The sequence below is a fragment of the Mirounga angustirostris genome, unplaced genomic scaffold (assembly GCF_029215605.1).
Source record: "Mirounga angustirostris isolate CCGP_5_RB_7025 unplaced genomic scaffold, mMirAng1.0.hap1 SCAF_15, whole genome shotgun sequence".
NCBI lineage: Eukaryota > Metazoa > Chordata > Mammalia > Carnivora > Phocidae > Mirounga > Mirounga angustirostris.
In genome coordinates this window covers 7,450,941-7,468,706 of record NW_026991723.1, presented here as the reverse complement: position 1 = coordinate 7,468,706, position 17,766 = coordinate 7,450,941, and the positions used below count along the sequence as shown (strand labels likewise).

Below are 17,766 nucleotides of genomic sequence, written 5' to 3'. Positions count from 1 at the left end.
AAAGTGCTTACTCGCTCAAAGAGGCACTGTGGGCCTTCAGTTGTGCGTCAGCCTCCAGAAAAGTTGCACGTTTGCAAACTCGCTAGAGTCGCCTTATGAATCACTACCCTCATTTATGCTCAGCACACTCAGGCAACCACAATTCTGCTTGTATTCCAAATAATAATTTTACCCAGGGGAGAAGCCTGTTTGGATTGACTGCAGCAACAGTTTCAATGCTGGTGTTTGTCAGCGTGGAGCTTGGTGTTGTATACACTATTCCAAAAACTAATGGAATAATAAGAGGTCACAGAGACACTGTGGAAACTCAGCTCAGTTTTTTTTCTGCCTTAGTATAGAAACGTGAGCTCTCTTATTTATTCCGTTGTAGTTGCCGAATGCATCCCTCACTTGCTATCCCCTGGAGGTATTTTTGCATGTATGTATATGTGTTCATCACAAGGGACCACTGCCCCTGCTGTTTCCAACCCCGTGGGCAACAGGGACTCTTGGTGTGCTCACTCTATGCTCTACTCTGTGGTTCAACAGAAAATGTGGTGCTTCCCAGAGGGCTCCATGAGCTGTATCAGCGACATTTTTGCATTAGCTGCAATGAAATACCAGGTTGAGAAATTTGGCATTGTTTGCAGCCTGCCACACACTGACAGGCTGAAAGGCTGACAGGCCTGGTTAAGGGCCTCTCCTTCATCCCATTTAATAGCCAGGACCAACCATCTGCCAATCCCTCCATCCATCCGTCCGTCCATATGTCCTCCAACCATTATTTTTTTAACCCAGGATTTATTAAGTGCCTACTACAGGCTAGCCACTCCGTGGCATGTGGGTCCCTGCCCTTGAGGACGGTGCAGTTTAGCGAGGGGAACAGGTCTCTAGACATTCATTCTACCCAAATACTGAGACCTGCCAGCAGATATCATCAAGTGGTGTTCTAAGTGCTCTAACACACTTCTCATCCGTGGCCCCACTGTGCCCTCAGATCTGGCCAAGTCAGAGAACTGGTCACTCCTCAACCATATCACAGCAACCGATGCTACCGTGCTTTCGATTGTAATGTCCTCTACCTTCCTCTACTTTAATACTTTTGCTCTGTACTCAGTACCTGCGTTCCTCTGAATCCTCTCTCAGCAGCCAACTATTCCACAAATATTTATGGAGCATGTACTGTGTGGCAGACACTGGGCGAGGTCCCAGGACAGACCAGGGAACAAGACGCCTTTGGTGCCTACTCTCTCCGACAGCATCATTCATGTTTGTTACATCATCCATGTAAACAAGGACGGACACAATCTAAATGTCAATGGAGTCCATCTTGGGCCCAATGAGTAGGACAGGAACAGAAAGTAACTTTTATCTACCAAATCCTGTTCCTTATTGGTCAAAGGTTGCCCTATCTAGGGTGTTACTTCTCCCACCCAAGTAGGCGCGTGTAGCAGAGTTGCTAAAGTTCTCGCAGATGCCCAGCACCAGGGCATCAGAGAAGCCTGAGGGCAGAAAGCCAGAGATTCGTGGTACAGTTGAGGGGAGGAGCTTCTGAGTTATACTTGGTGCCATATATAACATGGCAATGGCTGCCGGTAGGACTAGGTGGTGGAGAGGGTATGAGGTGAGCATACAAGGTGTATGATACAGGGCAGAAGTCTCCGGAACCTGCCTTCCAGCTGTGCTGAGGTCAACCGTTGACTGACCAACAGTCAAACACACATCAGCAGCCCTTTCTTCCACTGCTAAAGCTGGTGAATGGCATTGAAACCGGCAGCGACCCTTTGACTGGGGACCCCTTGAGAATAAGAAAGGGAGGGCGTTAGAGTTCAATTTAAAGTCTGAATTGGTAAAGTATACAGAATAGTTTCTTATGTCAGTTGAAAGAAATCAAAGCAAAGCCCATGACTTGCCTCTATTGCCTAAGAGATGGGATGAGAAGTATAGGACAGAATCTCTCCTCGTGAGGTCCCCTAGTCGAAGCTGATCGTTCAGCAGGTTTCGTGCAGTCCTGGGCAAGACTGCTGCTTGCGGATGTTGCCTGTAGCCACTACAATGACCAGAGACTTCAAGGAAATAAAAACAGAGCATGGTGTCCCAACATTCATCCAACCCCATGTCACATACCCTTCTGTTGTAATGGACAAAACTCTGGGGTGAGAGAACTGGGGCTTGGTAGGATTGCCCTTGGCCTCTACCTGGGAGCCACAATTCTCAGTGATTGCCCCTGTGGCCCAGGAAATGCCTCTCCTACCTACACTGACTTCTAGGAATTTCCAGCTGTATCAGTCATACATCCAGGATTCCATCTTCATGTAGTCTAAGAATATCCATTCATTCATTCATTCATTCATTCATTCATTCATTCATTCAAACATGATTTTCCAGCCCCTACTCTGTACGAGGCAGGTGCAGGTCGCCATGTTTGAAGCTGAGCATCTGCTGACCTCACACAGAGTGCCCAACACAACATGTGCCTCCAGACAAGTGGTCGAGCTTTGCCCCGTGATTTTTTAACCTCCAGAAGAAAATCTCCACGTTAGAGAGCAACGGTAAGGTCATTTACAAAAGGCAACATTTCCTTCCATACTCAACCAAAGGGGCGTACAACGAAGCCTGTCAATCAAAGCGTAGGGAAAGGAACTGATCCCTCTAGAATCAGAGCAATATTAACAAAACTGCTGTGATCAAATCAAGTGGTGCACATGGGGGTGGCCTTCATTGTGTGGTGTCACCTCGGGCATTCGTGCCACTTTCGAGGCTGGAAGAGAGCTTTTAGGTGAACCTCTAGCCGGCACTGATGACTGGCAGCTGGAACAACTGATTAGGCATGGCCGAGGAACATATTGGAAATTCTTATTGCTTTTGTGATTAAGAGATGGCGGACTCCCCAGGGAAATAAAAGCCTGGTCTTGGGATGGATTCATGAGCCCTGCCTTCAGCGGAGGGCCGGGAGCTGGCCTCCCTGACACTTTGGGTTTTCTCTCTGGAGCATAGCTTACTGCAGTCCCCCACCCGTCTCCTGCAGAGGGAGGTGCAAGTTACTCAGCTGGGCTTTATAGTTTTAACAAAGCGGCATGTGTTGATCTATGTGGCCCCCAGAGGCCATCTTGCCAGCTACTGGGACCAGGGCATTCGAGGCTTGAGCTTTTAACTAGCTCAGGTTAATGGTTAATAAACAGCTCTCTCTCTTTATCCAAATGAAAACAATCAATCTATATTTCTAGGGGTACAGACAGGGCACCCCGGGGATACTTTAGCTGTCATGTATTCACTGTGTGAATGGACACAGGCAAGGCGTGTTCCCGAAAGGAGGCCTATCTGTTTCAGGCCCTCTCCCAAGGCCAGAGAAGGCTACCCTGGGCACTGCTTGGCAACTGTGTTCTCACCATTTTAGAGGACAGGGAGGAGGACCTCCCTCGTCAGGTGAGGTATATGAAAAGAGCCAATTGGAGGGCATAATCTTGTTCAAAGCAGCATGGGCAGTTAGAGTCCTGCTTTTCAAGTTTTCCCTTGCAAACCAATCACCAGGAACAAATACTGATTCTGATTCACTGGTCCTGGAGGCAGGCTGAGGTTCTGAGCTCGTATTAAACTTCCCAAAGTCCCCTGGGATGCTGAGGCTGCTGATCTGGGAACTGCACTAGGAGCAGCCGGAGCTAGACCTTATCTCAGCTGCGTTTCATCTTCTTGCTGCCCTATACCTCAGGACCAGGGGAACATGTATTGAGTACTTTGCAAAACTGTCCTCAGTTTACTGATGAGGAACCTGAGGCCTCACTGGGTTCCTGATTAGGGTCCTGTGGCTGGTAAGCCATGGAGCTGGAATGCAAACCCAAGAAGATGGATTTCAGATCCCATGCCCCTAACCACCACGCAATATTGCCTCTCAGACACAGGGCAGATTCAAGAGCAGGCCTAAGAGTGTTGGTACTGCACACTCCATTTGCAAAGATTGGAGTCACGAGGCACTCTTCCCTCACACACACAATGCGCATGGCTAGCTTTAGCCACCCAAAGGCTGGTTAGGATGCCAAAAGCCTATTCCCATTTCTGTTTCTGCCCATCCTAAAATGACCTCAGCACGGCTGAGAGAAATTTTCCAGCTCTGAAAATTAACTCAGGCAAAAAGTTAACTAAATTATTTGGTTTGGAAAACAAACAGCTGGGAGGAAATGTGCTTTTTCCCAAATAAAGATTTCAGATGCTTGTCAGGGGCATATTGATCTACTGGTGGGAAAGAAGGAAGGCAGGGAGTGTTATTCGTGAGCGATCAGATATATGCACCTGTTACCACAAGTGACCACGATGTGGTGGGCTGAAAGGCCACCAGCTCTGTCAATCACGTACAAAGAAGAGATTCGCTGTGCAGATCGGTTGTGTCTGAGCTTGTATGGTAAATGTGCTTTTGGAGTCCTTTATGACTGCTTAAAAAGCCATGGCCATTGTAGCGGGCCTGCTCTCCTAGGACAGAGGGAACGAGTCTTACCCAGGGACTGTGAATTCACTTACAGTGAGTACTAGGGTAATGCCGGGACCCTGAGAAATGGCAGGTAATGCTTGGTAGCTGGTGCACAGGAAGAGGTAGGGGCTCACCACTCATCTCTCTGGCAGTATTTCCGGGTCTGGGCACAGAGGGCACGGCTGAGCCATGAAGCCAGGCTACACTGGCTTCCACAGAAATATTAAAAAGAATTAGATTTCCATGTGAATGGAAATGGTGAGGTCGGCCTTGTGTCTGCCTCCCCTCTCCATGCCCCGCGTGCCCCCCAGGAGAAATATGAACCTGGGAAGGAGTTAAGAAACAGTTGAACTTCAATGGGAATGTTAACTCCTTTGGCCTCCCTAGAAGTTGGGCACTCGAGAGAGACAGTGTCATCAAGGTGGTTATTCGGAGAACGAAGCGTGGACAATGGGAGTCAGATGGACTTCAGTTTGAATCTGAGCTTTACCAATTCCCAGCAATGTGTCGTGGGCAAGTCACTTAACCTAAGCTCAGTTTCTTCATCTTAAATAAGTATAACCGATGAACAAATGTGTTAGAAAGACGTTCTATTAAGGTAAGAGAGGGTACGTCTCTGAAGAACATGCCTATTAACTTTGAGCTTAAGAGCACTGCTGTTCACTGGGGAACAGAAATAAATAAGGTAAAATGAGTATGTATGATGAGAAGGTCGTATAATAGATGAAAACACTTAGCACAGTGCCTGGACCACGTTTTAGTGCCTGATAAACCAGTCACTGTTCTTTGCTTATTTATGTTATTATAATTATTCTTATCAACAGGATAGAAAATGCAGGCATATGTTGCTCCAACATGGTTGATCTCCAACCAAGTATGGCCTCTTACCCAGCGATGCACATAAATGTAAACTGTGGACTGGGGTCATTTTAAAACTCAAAAGAGTGATACGTCATGCTCTCTGATAATAAGCATTCTTTGTTTAATTTTTCTAACGCAAGTTGCTGTAAAGTGTTGAGGGTCTGTGAGAGAATCCTCACAGGGTTAAAATGTTGTCCTTTATTTTACATGGGTAATACACACCTCTGAGTTACAACCCATACCCGTTTCAGTTTAAAAAACAGCAAAGTCATTTTCATGCATGACTGCTCTTCGTTAAGGAGTGAAAACGGGCTGTTACTAGAATGTCAACACAATTGTCCCTCTTGAAGCTTAGTTTATCTTGAAGTATTTTTACATTTTCAGCACTTCGTTTTATTTGTTTCTCCAAGAGCATAAAGCTGCGGCCGTGGTTAATTTTCAGAATTTAAAAAACACTTCCCTTCCGTCATTCTGAAGGACAAGGCCAACACTGGGCCGGGGGGTGCGGGGAGGGCTGTGACGGGAGGTTTGCTCCCCAACAGTGAAAATCTGGGCCACAATACCTTCTGCGGTTCTTTGTGTTTCATACATGGAGAACAATTAAATTGCACTGTTGTTCAGTGGAAAATGCTCCCACGACCCAAATTCACGAACCAAGGAGAAGTTTCCAGCAGGGAAAAAGCCCCATCCACCGGAGAAGGGCAGAGATGCCGCAGTTACTCCTGGCCTGGTTGCTGGTGAGGGTGAGTAGAAGGGCTCAGCTCCCTTTCTCTCCTCCTGTGGGCAAACGCCCCTCCCCGCCCCCCAACTGGCCAGGGGCAGCATTCCACATTCCAGCCAGCATTAGGAAAGGGGGGCTTCTGAAGGGTTCCCAGAGTCGTATCTGTAATCTTTCTCTCCTCCGGGAGGCATGAATAATTTTAATATTGCCAAACCCTAAAATTCTATTCTCTCTGCCTGTCTTTTTCCCCCCTCCCTCTTTTCAGTGTGGATTATCCAGCAGTACTGATAAGAGGATAATGAAACAATTCCTTCTCAACCAGCCGGGCGGCTGTCAGAATCAAATGACACCATCCGTACATCCTTGACATGCTACCCCAAGCTAATTGATGGCAAACAATGGTAACTGTCACCTGTGCACTAAGACAAAGAAAACATATTCGTGTCACCTGATGGGAGAGCTACCTGGCAACCGATGAACAAATGTGTTAGAAAGACGTTCTGTTAAGGTAAGAGAGGGTACATCTCTGAAGAACATGCCTATTAACTTCGAGCTTAAGAGCACTGCTGTTCACTGGGGAACAGAAATAAATAAGGTAAAATGAGAATTTATTGATGTCTGGACAGTTACATGAATATTCAGGTTCTCTTACAAATGGATATTCCCACATGAGCTCCCAACTTCTATGTAGGCTGCCCAATTACATTTCCACATCATGCAGCTGAATTTACAGCCAGGGAAGAAGTCATTAGTATTTGGAAGAGGACACATGCTTACATGCCTTTCTGGAATACACTGGGATACAACTACCAGGTAATGGCTGATGTCATCCACATAGATGCCAAAGGTTACCATCAGACATTCTGAAATACCAGGTGTAATTAACGGCGGGTAGCAAAAGCTCCTGAAACATCTGCATTTCAGAACAAAGACATTTTGTTACGAATAGAATGGCATCATCTGGCGGCTCGCTCAACTTCTCTGGGACCAACATTTCATGCAGCCCCTCTCGGGTCTTTCCAGACAATGCATGACTTATCTAACCTCAAATCTCATACCTTATCTTTCTTCCCTTCACCTCCCAACCCACTTACTCACTCACAGGGAGTTCGTTACAAAGCAAGTCAGGAAGGTAGTATGAACAAAGAGTACCCTGTCAGAAACCCAGTACTGCTGCTGTGTGTTATGTTATCCCCCATGTTGAACAGGGTAGGGGAGTGGAAAGAAAGATGAAAGATGGCACACGTATGGGCAACCTTTCCTGGAAGCTCTTGCAGGAATGTTCCCCACTCCATTTTTGGAATGAAGTCTGATTTGGCTACAAAATCCAGTTTTAGTAAGAAATACTGGCTTCTCTAGGTCCCCATTGTTCATTCCTTAGCTACCTCCTACCTGTACCTTCTTGACCACAAAGAACGTTTCCTCACTTTCAGATGCTACCAAGACAACCCCACCTACTTGACTTCCATGCAATTTCTTTTTCTTCTTCTTCTTTTTATTTTAAAAGTAGGCTCCTTGCCCAACCTGGGGCTTGAACTCACCACTGTGGGATGGAGAGTTGCGTGCTCTACCCACTGAGCCAACCAGGCGCCCTTCCATGCGATTTCTGAAATCATTTCACAAAGAAGACTTCTTGGAAACAGATACGGAACACATACGGCCAATCCAATTTTTAATGCAATATTCTAGCCAACTCAACTGCTGATTTATCAACTCTGAGCTCTCCCAAGAGACCTCCCCCTTTCCCCACGCAGTAAAATGGAGTCACAACAGCCCCTTTGGGGAACTGTGCTATTGGCTATTAGCTATTAGCGGGGAGCCCAAGTCTGCAGGGACCACTAGCTCTGGGCAAAACGGCACAGATGATGCAGGTGGCTTTGCTGTGACTCCAGAGAAGCCCCCATCTTTCTTCTAGACTCTGCCCACAAAGTGGAGGATTCTCTTACTTTGCCTTCAGGTACCCAGGGCTATCTCCTAGCACACTCTCAGGATAGACAGACTCTGGTAAGTTATTCACATGTTACCAAGAATTATGCCCATTTACAACCTTTCTTAAGGAGCTTAAAAGTTTTTCTCTGCCTGTGGAATGGAAGGTTCAGTCTTCAGTTACATGAATTTCAAGCACCTTATTGTTGGGTAGAAAGTATATTTTAGCATCCTCCCTAAGCTCAATGTTTTACAATCTTGCTTTTCTCCTGGGCATTAATGCGAATGTCTATAAGAGGTCTGAATCTCAGAAAACATAATCCTTGATATCAAGGGTTTAAGCCTCTTCTCTTTTTAGGAAAAACAGACCTTAGTAGAATTAAACCATGGCTGCTCTCTGTGCCATCCCTGTTAGCCCTGGGCTCATCATAACCAGAACTGAGTCTGCCTGACTTCTGGCAGCTTCTCCCTAAGGGGTAGCCGCATCAGTGAGGGCTCATCTCCCACCATGGCGCGAGGCTGCCTCTGCAGATAACTGCTTACAATGTGAAGACTTGGAAGTCACTACATTTGGGTGTCCATAAACCACGTGAGGGAGGACAGGAGTGCTGGGCAATGGGCAGCATAAATGGTTTGGATCCCTGCAATGGAAACAGCTCTGCAGTGACCTGTTTTAAATGCTGGGACCTTATAAAACTCTTTGCAAACCCATGGGCTAGAAGACTACTAAAGTATCTGCTAAATCTAAAATACTATGGTGATCAAAGAACCTATATGTATTGGCAGACTTTTATTTTTTTAAGATTTATTTATTATTCTTGGGGGGGTGGGGCAGGGAAGGGGGAGAGAATCTCAAGCAGAATCCCTGCCTGGCACTGAGCCTGACATGGGGCTCGATCCCACGACCCCAAGATCATGACCCGAGCCGAGATCAAGAATCAGATGCTCAACTGATTGAGCCACCCAGGCGCCCCTATATTGGCAGACTTTTAAAACAAAATGTGATCAAATACATGGAAGCCACAAGCTTCCTTGATTTCACTCAGTCATCGATTAACATCCCAGCTATTAGCAGCAGTTGGCAAACCTGTTCTGTAAAGAGCCAGATACTAAATATTTAAGGCATTGTTAGCAACAGGCAATGTCCTCAATTCTTTGAACCACTGTTCTCACCTAAAAGCTAATAGTCTTTTTTACACTTTACATTTACAAATCTTTTTTTTTAAAGATTTTATTTATTTATTTGACAGAGAGAGAGATAGCGAGAGCAGGAACACAAGCAGGGGGAGTGGGAGAGCAAGAAGCAGGCTTCCCGCCAAGCAGGGAGCCCAATGTGGGACTCGATCCCAGGACCCTGGGATCATGACCTGAGCCGAAGACAGATGCTTAACGACTGAGCCACCCAGGCGCCCTACATTTACAAATCTTAAAAACATCCTTCACTCTCAGGCCATGCAAAACCAGGAGGCAGGCAGGCCATATGCGGTCCGTGGTACAATAAATTATCTGTTGCAAGTCAACTACTAATAACCATCTATGGAAATATGGAGCCATCTATGGACTATGGAAATATTTTTGAATTATGGAAACTAAATTTGAGGTAAGCAAATAGCCAAGAATGGTTTTCTAGACACCTTAGTGTATATTTTGAGATAAATTGCATGGCCTGGAGAGTCTATTTACAAAATGACGTCAGGAGGGACCCAGGCTATGCCTCAGCAGGGTCGACACGGTGATGGTGTAAAACTCTTTTGGGTGAGGCCATCAGTCCTACTTCTCCCTTCCTCCACCTACCTCATCCTCACCAAGTCCCTGCTCATCAAACTCTCTTTTCACCCAAGCCCCTTGGCACTCTGTATGAGCAGCCCATGTGTACGCCCACTCGTCATTGTTAACAGCAACACAAGGTCTGATCCCATGGATCTGAAAATGGGTCTGAGAATAGGGGAGCTGTGAGTTCGCATCTTCACTTGAATTTTTCTCAAAAGGAACACTTGATCTCAGAACAGCGATTTCTGAACTCCAAGTGATAGCACCCAGCACTAAAAGGAATGCAGAGAAGGGGTTCCAGGCTCCGTCACAGACATGGACTGGGGCTGGGGGTGATTCTCTAAGTGTTGAAGCAAAGAGGAAGGAAAAGGGAAAGGAGCCCCAGCTGCAGGGAGTGTACCCAACCCTTCTGTGCGGTCCCCCTTAATTCCCAAATCAGTCCTCGGGAGCCACTCTTCTTACCATCGATTCACGGAAGAGGAGAGAGAACCTCCCCAGAGGGGAGAGCCAGGATTGGGGCTCAGACCTACCTCCACGTCCTTCCTGCCATTGCACACTACCTCTAAAAAAACAAAAACAGATAGAAAACATGCTGTTTTTGAATCAAAAAAAAAAAAAAAAAAAAACAATTCTTATCAAGACACAGTTTGACATTGTGATTCTAGGGGCACTGCCACCCAGGTGAGGGGCTTCTGATTCCAATCTGTTTCTCTTTAGAGACCTACAGGGCATTTCCTTGACTTAAAAACGCTATGTGAACGACTAAATACACTGATCAAATCCCGCACTTGCTCGGGCTTTTCCGTACTGTCCACATTTCTCACATGGGCGCGATAACTGATTTTAGGCACCTGTTCCCTCTCTGCTTCACAAAACTGTAGCGGACATTTGTCTGGTATTTGGATGAAGGCAACAACAATAACTAACAGATGCCGAACACTTGCTATGTGCTAAGTAAGGACCACTGCAAGCGCTCAATGTGTCATTTAACCCAGTCACTGACCTCAGGGAGAGAGAAACGAACTTGAATTGGAGAAGGCACATTCTGGCCCACCATCGTTCCACGTGAGCACACACCGGCTACACAGGTGGTCAGAGGTATTGTATAAAACAGGGCCCCTAACAGGACCTCAGAAAAGAGAATACTAAACACCGTCCATCCTCATGTTCGCACAGATATAACCCCAAACTGCCTCGGAGCTGCAGAACTATGGGCCCGACATCATTACCAATCACATAAGGTCTCCGGGGGCGGCTGACACGTTACTGCTTTCATTTCTCAGAAACGGTGACATGCAGCCCTGGGGGCCAGTTGGAGAAGCAAGTCCCTGCGCAGGCCGAGGAGAGATTTCTGCCTGTCCTCTGAGCAGCGAACACCCAGTTTGCCTTCTGCAGCCCCTCCGAGAAGGGGGGGACGGGACGCTCACGGAAGCCCCGGAGGAAGGCTACGGTGCAGAGGATAAATCCACAGCCTCCTGGGGGTGCGGGTAGGTGGTCAAATCGCTGCTGGACAGAGCACACGCTGGCCACGAGCAGCTACCTTCTCGGAGAGAGACCAGGACTGGAGCTGAGGAGGTGAGGCAACCACAAACCAGAAACGGTGTCAGGAAAGCCGCCACACTTGGAGGAAAACGGAGTGATGATGCTGAGGAGGAAGCCAGAACTTCTGAGGCTTTGGTGCCAGCCGGGAAGGGCCAGGCCACTCTCCGACAGTATGGAAGGCACGACAGAAGCCAGCCTTTGGTCACCGGGAGCGAGTCACTTCCACAATGCCCTCTTTTGTCAGCGCCTGCAAGATGCTTTCTTATTACCGTTAACAGTAAAACACGGCAAATAATACCCAAGCTAATTCAGTCATGTCCTTCCCTTTCGAGTTTTATGCTATCCCCATTTATTTTCAGTGCGAAGACAAGTGTCCCCCCCCAAAAAAAAACTTTCACCATGTGAATGACAAGCACCCTGAAAATGCCCACTTTTCCTTTTTCCTTCATTCTTCACGTGAAAGACACACATCTTCCTATTTCTCCCTTTCCTTGGAAGGTCAATTCAGTTGAGGCAGAAGTTCAGGGCTTTGGACCCAGAAGTTTGGCCCATAACTTCCTAATCGCAAAACTATTAGCTCCTCACTCCAGAAATTCTATCCTGAATTCTCTGTCTTGCCATCTGTTCCCCAAGACCTGCTTGTGGGTACACTTCGAAGTACATGCAACCCTTCTTTCTCACACCCGTTTGAATGCCAGCAAAATAACATTAAATGAGAACAGAAGAAATAACAGTGTAAAGACAACCAAGACTTTGCTCAGTGGGAATAAAGCTACAACCAGCCCAGCTTCACTACTTTCTTCTCCACAAGGTGTGCAACTATTTTTGCTCATCCACAAAAAAATATTTTTACAGCAAAAACCTGTACATATTATAAAACTGAATAATTCAGCTTAATCTTGCGTGAAAAACTAACATGAATACAAGGGAGTAAGTGGATATGGGAAATTAAAGCACCAAATTAAGCAGCTTGCAAACATACAAAGTCATTAACATTAGCTGCATACATACAAATGTGCCCTGTGCTGGCTGGGAATCACAATTTTAATTTTCTTCAGTTGGGTAGTTACAAGATCTCACTCTTAATCAAAATATGAGTAATGCCATGTATAACACCGGTGGGGGGAGATGAGCTTAATATCCATTGACAGGTTTTCTGTAATGAGAAACAGAAATATATACTATGGGGCAATTTTTTTTTCACTATTTGCTTCAATTTTATTATCTTTGTAAATATTTAATTGTAAGTACCACAGCAACATTATTCTATTTCTCATGTAAATATATGGCATATTGGCTATAACATTAAATTGTATTCTGTGGACAGATTTCTATCATGTGGTTTTCACGCATAAATTTTGGTCTAATTTTCCAGTTATTATTTTTTAAATTTCACCTTCATTGAGGTATAACTGACATATTAAGACTATAAGGTGGGGCGCCTGGGTGGCTCAGTTGGTTAAGCGACTGCCTTCGGCTCAGGTCATGATCCTGGAGTCCCGGGATCGAGTCCCGCATTGGGCTCCCTGCTCGGCGGGGAGTCTGCTTCTCCCTCTGACCCTCTTCCCTCTAGTGCTCTCTGTCTCTCATTCTCTCTCTCAAATAAATAAATAAAAATCTTTAATAAAAAAAAAAGACTATAAGGTATTTTCAAGTGTACATCATGGCGATTTGATATATTATCTACACATTGTGAAAGGTTCCTCCCCCCACCCATCTAGTTAATTATGGGCAATTCTTATCGTAACTCCCACCTGTCACAACTGAGATCATGTTTTTCAAGAACATTCCCACATTTTACGATCAAGAGCAGTACTTTTCAAAGTGTGTTTCCTGGACCAACAGCACCCAGTGTCGCCTGAGAATTTGTTAAAAAATCCCTGGCAGAAATTCAAATTCTTGGGACTAACTCAGATGTACTGAGTCAGAAATTCCGGGAGTGGGACTCAGCAATCTGCATTCTCCCAGGTTTTCCAGGTGATCTGATGCAAACGAATGGACTGACTCAGGGCCGTGGAAGGCGAAATCTAGAGGTTAAAACTATCAGTGCCTGCAACTGAGAAGAGTAGGACTTGCTGCTGCCTTTACTGATTTTCTTTTCTTTTTTAAGATTTATTTATTTTTTAGAGAGAGAGAGAGAGAGGGAGCGCAAGAAGGGGGAGGGGCAGAGGGAGAGAGAGAAGCAGACTCCACAGAGAGAGAGCAGGGAGCCTGACAGCTCGGCGTTTGATCCCACAACCCTGAGATCATGACCTGAGTGGAAACCGAGAGTCGGACGCTTAACCAACTGAGCCACCCAGGTGCCCCCCTCACTGATTTCCCAATCCAACTCAACAGATGAACCACAGATGTAAGAGATGTGAAGAACAATACAAGATTCTGACAAGCAGTTCAAGGCAATGTGAGCAGGGACACGGAAAAGACACTGCCAAATGTTTCCCTTTCAACCACTTCTGTAAGCCCAGTGTCTGCCTCCTTCTGGCCACAGCCAGTTCCAAGTCCTCTGTCCCTTTTTCACCTCTGGTGAATTCTAAGCAAATCACTGCTTTTGAAGATCATGCAAGTAATATCTACTGCATTTTTTATAATGCTCTATGCCTGCTTTTATATAGATCAGGTTATTTAATCTTCACAATTCTGTGAAGTTTAACCTACTGGGAAATTTGTATGTCAATTTAGAACCTTCTAATAAAGTCCCTAAGTTAACAACCACTGTTTGCAAGTAGACTGTATGAGGTACTTTTATATAAAATTATTTCTAACCCCTACAACTCTGCAAGCCGCTCCAAGATAGCAAATGTATTCAACTTAAAAATATAGAAAAGTATTAAAACATATATCACAAATTACATTAAAATGCAGCATTAACTATTTCATGAGGTATGTTAAATCTTGCATAGATTTAATATGGTGCTACTTATTACAAAATGTGATGATATTGTGAGAGGGAAGGCTTTATTTCCCAGTAATGAGGGCAAAGGGAAGGGAATGACAATATATGACTTCAAAAATTCCTGCCCTAAAAAAAGTCTTTGTTGTCTTTCCACAATTCTCTATAATATCTGAGCATCACACTTACATTTCCTCCTGAAAAATCTAATTACATTCAAAATAAAAAATCACTCAACAGAACTCGCAAGTTCTAAAACATGGTAATTATTTTATAACTCAAAAGCGGTACCAGTAAAATTCCCCCATTCTTGCACATTTTCTTGTTCTAGCTGCATGAGCTGCTCACCCTATGGGTGGTTTCCGTGGGACTCGAACATCCCAACCACACTGGCCTCTATGTGATGTATTCATGGCTAAGGCCATTTGCAAAGATCATGGTTTACTGAATCTGTAGGCAGTTTTGGTTTGGAGGGAGCCATAATTTTTGTGACCACCCGTGGGACAGATCCTCTCCCATACAGCATTCTTCATTAGTGAATAGACTCTCATGGTATTGCAGACTCACTCATTGTATCCTCATCTGCTTCATTAGTTCATCGAGGAAGCCAAAAAGACCTTCTTTGCAGGCATTAAAGCTCAAAAGATCAAAACCTTGATCTACAGACTGTGAAATACTTCTCCCTCAGATGATCAGATAAGTCACCTCAATTTATAGGCTAGTCTGGAGCATTATCTAGATATCTAGGATACAGAACTTCTGAACAAAAGGGCAGAAAATGTAAGTGAGCTGTCCTTGAGAATTGCTCATCATTGTCCTGGCCTTTCCATTAGGTCACAAAATTGCTCTCAAGTTAGCTCAGGATCGGGTCTGGGGAGCCCTGGGATTTTCAGAATAGTAGGCAAGTAAACACCTCAATTTAAAGTAGTCCTCAGCATAGCCTCAAGTGATATTTTAGCTGCTTGAACCTGGAGCACTATTTCCTTCCACAGAAATAAGTCTTTCCTGGCAACCCTTTCCAATCAAATTCTGCCTCATCAACTGAAAATGGTCTCAATAAGGGAAGCTGGCATGTTAGGAGATTTGTAAGATTTGTATGTGTCAGAAAGGACACCTTCCCTGTTGTTCTTAGTGCTCTGCAAACTATCCCTCTCTTGGAATCTCACAAACTGTGTAAGCCACTAAAATGTCCATTTCAAAACCATGACTTCTTCAAACTCTGAGTTTTCAGTCGTGTGGCTTCTAAAATATCTTGGTGCCCATCGCTAACCTGCTTCTGATCCTACATTCATACGGACTCAACAGGTTTCCCTCCAAATATTTTTATGATAAACCAATTTACTAGCACTTAGAAGTATAAGTGCTTGACAATCATTACACAAATATTTTCTTCGACGTCATGTAGCAGAAGGTAAAAGGAATGGCTCCATCTAGCCAAGTCTCAATCTTCGTCAAATTGCCTTAACACTTCAGAGTTTACATTTAACTAATTGATGAACAGCTTCATTTTCCCTTGGCATTTTTCACTGTTTGGCTTCCTTCCATAGATCTTTAGCACAGGTCTGAAACCGGTAGAAACATGCAGTCCTGGCACGTGCATTTCTAGAACTTTAGCAGGAAGGTTTAACGTTCTGTTTTGTAGTTTTTCCTCCTGCTTTGTTCTGCTCTGGGTTTGTTATGTATTCAGCGAAACAGAAGACTTAATCAATTTTTCAAAAAGGCAAGAACAAAGAAAGGAAAATTGGACCCGAGGGAGAGAGGAAAGAAGAAATAAGTAGGCAACATAAACTTTCAGCTACACACTGACTCGAGAAGTAAAATTCCAAGAACAGAGTTCAACAGCATGTCCACCTGCCTGTTTCAAATGTCTCCAGAGTCACAGAAAATTCCAGTCAATCTGAAGATGCTCTGTTGACACTGTGACAACTTAGGCTCCCTGCCCATTGCGGCAGCTCGCCTGACACAGCTGGAGGTTCAAAGCTAAGAGTTCGTAATCGTTTTGAAGACCAAATACAGAAAAAAAGTGTCATGAACAAAAAAAGGAGATCTGTCTGGAGTGACAAAGCTGGTTCAACATAAACCTCTTAAAAAACTTGAACAAAACTACCAGATGTACAAAACACACACCAAGACAAATGTGACTCCTAAGTTCACTCTAGGCTACACACAGCGAAGATACTCATGTTTTCCACAGATAGAGATATCGCGGCTTCCCAAACCCATTTCCAAGTGTAAATGCAGTAAGACTAGCCCATTACCATAAACTACCTATATTCGATGCTGGGCCGCTCTTCAATCGGTTCTGGTTAGCTTTGACTCTTAACTGCTGGGTACCAGACCTTTAGTAAGATCATGGATTTCTGGACTGAAGTAAGAAGGGAAATGTTGTATAGGCTGCTGTAAACCGATTGTTAATTAAATGTGCTAGAATAAATGTTCATATATCAAATATTTGGCAAATCAAGCAGACATATGTGCAAACAAAAACAAGTCATGCTTTTTCATGTATATATCTAGTACAAAATATTTATGGGAGTTGATAACATTGTGCTTTGGTATATTTCATGTGTGACTATGTACCTGTACCCAAAACCTCTGTAAGATTTGGTCCGCCCTTCAGATCTCTTAGGGTCTCTAAGAGAAAGTACCCAGAGCAACTGAGCAGGGCCCACCACCGATGGGTCAACATTAAGGATGTCTTGATGACAGACCCTCTCAAAATATTTGCTTAATGCCCTTTCCCCTGCATTTGGATCAGCTGCGAACTGTTGAGTTAAAAAAGTTACACAAGCATGGCTTTTCCTGTTCTAGTGTTACGCATCGGTAAGTTCTTAATTCTCTATGGCTTATTAGTACTTTTAAAAAGAAAAAAGAAGCAATTTGCTGCCAAAACCTGGCTCTGGAATCAGATGGGGGGGCAGTGGGACCTGCGATCAACAGATAATAGAAAATCCCCATTGTCTGGAGTGTGGAGCTGCTGGGACTTTTGCTTTCATATTCATAGCGTGACAGTAAGAGCTTTCCATATGTGAGGATGACAACCAATTATGTTTGCACAAGTCCATAATCATTATGGAGAGTGGAAAATGCACAAAAATCCAGGCTAACAAAGTAAACGAAAAAAATAACTTCCTTATTGCATATTAATCCTTTCCTATTTTTCATTACATAGATGAAATTTTCCACATATAGAGTCACCTATTCTTCAAACTCAGGCAGAAGGACGCTGGTCTGGGAGTGCCTTACCAACCCCCCACCCAGCGGCTGATAAACCCTTCTTACAAGGTGGCTGACTGATGTGAGGTTTTTCTTAGAGGCCTGGGGCTTCCTTTTGAAATGCAAACATGACAATAACTGTTCCATTAAGAAATCCACATGCAGCCTGTTACTTGACTAAGAGGGAAACATTTCCTTTGGGTCTAAATCAAGTTAATAAATTTAAGATACCTGGGAGAGCCGGGTGCACTGGACTTTTGGCAGAAGTCCAGAACTAAGAGAGCTAATGCATTATTTTACTATGTTTCTTTATGAGAAAAAACAGTCTGCTGCCAACTCAGCTCAGGAAATCAGATGGGAAGCGGGGAGGGGGCAACTTGTAGCTCATCAAGAAAGCAA

The 17,766-nt window shown here is 44.7% G+C and overlaps 1 protein-coding gene across 4 annotated transcripts in view; it reads right to left on the bottom strand.

Moving 5' to 3' along the window:
* Nucleotides 1-17,766, bottom strand: part of GLIS3 (GLIS family zinc finger 3) — a 442,028-nt gene that overhangs the window by 47,221 nt on the left and 377,041 nt on the right. The gene's annotated exons all lie outside the window — the stretch shown is intronic.